This window comes from Oncorhynchus mykiss, chromosome 13 (genome assembly GCF_013265735.2).
Source record: "Oncorhynchus mykiss isolate Arlee chromosome 13, USDA_OmykA_1.1, whole genome shotgun sequence".
In the NCBI taxonomy this organism is placed as follows: Eukaryota; Metazoa; Chordata; class Actinopteri; order Salmoniformes; family Salmonidae; genus Oncorhynchus; species Oncorhynchus mykiss.
Window position 1 is genome coordinate 9,222,330 of NC_048577.1, and position 1,219 is coordinate 9,223,548.

Consider the following 1,219-nt stretch of genomic DNA (forward strand, 5'->3'; position numbering starts at 1 on the left):
CAGAAAACCAGCAGTACTCTGCACCTCGTAGGGTCAGATTTGAATGCACCTGCAATCGTCCTTGATTCCTTCATCGAATGTTTGTCTGTTTATATACTGCTGTGGATTGGAATGGGTTATGCACAGATCATTTCAGTCAGTGCACTACACTTGAAATGCTGATTGCTTTCAGTGTATTTCATTACATGATCTAAGGTTTCTGATGAAAGCCATTGAAGGCTGAAACGTCAATCTTTAAAATGGTGAGCGTGACTTGCGCTGTTTCCTTTTCAATTACATGATGTTCATCTTTGAAAATTAGAGCTAGAGCTTGTAAACCTTTCAAAACACAAGGGAATCCTAACTGCCACCCTATTCCCTCTGGGCTCTGGTCTAAAGTAGTGCACTATATAGGGAATAGGGCGCCATTTGGAACGCCACCCGTGAGGGTCGGAGTCATCAGGAGGTTTCATCAATAAACCAGCAGAACTGTAAGGGTTTTATTGGAGTGTTAAATTAGAACGGGATGTTTCTGAGTACTGTTGGGTTTGGTACCCAGAGAGAGTCTAGTCTATTACACACACACACACACACACACACACACACACACACACACACACACACACACACACACACACACACACACACACACACACACACACACACACACACACACACACGCCCCAGTGGAGGCTGTTGAGGGGAGGATGGTTCATAATAAAGGAGCCAATAGAATGGTATGATCCACATGGAACCACGTTGTTGATGTGTTTGATACCATTCCACTGACTCCATTCCAACCATTATGATGAGCCGTCCTCCCCTCAGCAGCCTCCACTGATACACACATGCATGCACGCGCGCACGCACGCACAGACATACACACACACACACGCACATGCACACACATACACACACGCATGCACAGACAGACAGACAGACAGACAAAAGTACAGACACACACACTCACGCACGGACACATATATACATACACACACACACACACACACACACACACATATACAAACAACACCATAACAAGAGGTAAACAAGAGCTGCAGGACTCATTAATTAATAACGATGATTATTATTAGAGAGAGAGAACACCTCAGGCTGGTATTGCCACTGTGTTGCAGTATGGCACTGCAGTTCTGTGTGTGTCCCAGGCTGGCCCTCAGTAAAGTGTTGGGTGGGGTCACAGATAGTTGTGGTGGCCTAGTCTGTAATTACAGCTTTATAG

General features: G+C 45.4%; 1 protein-coding gene across 4 annotated transcripts in view; it reads left to right on the top strand.

Moving 5' to 3' along the window:
• LOC110487257 (transmembrane protease serine 6) overlaps positions 1-562 on the top strand; it is a 14,460-nt gene extending 13,898 nt beyond the window's left edge. For all 4 annotated transcript variants that reach the window (XM_036940144.1, XM_036940145.1, XM_036940146.1 and 1 more), the window contains one exon: positions 1-562. This exon is cut by the window's left edge and continues 561 nt beyond it. The gene's annotated coding sequence lies outside the window, so the exon portion shown is untranslated.
• The last annotated feature ends 657 nt before the right edge of the window (positions 563-1,219 follow it).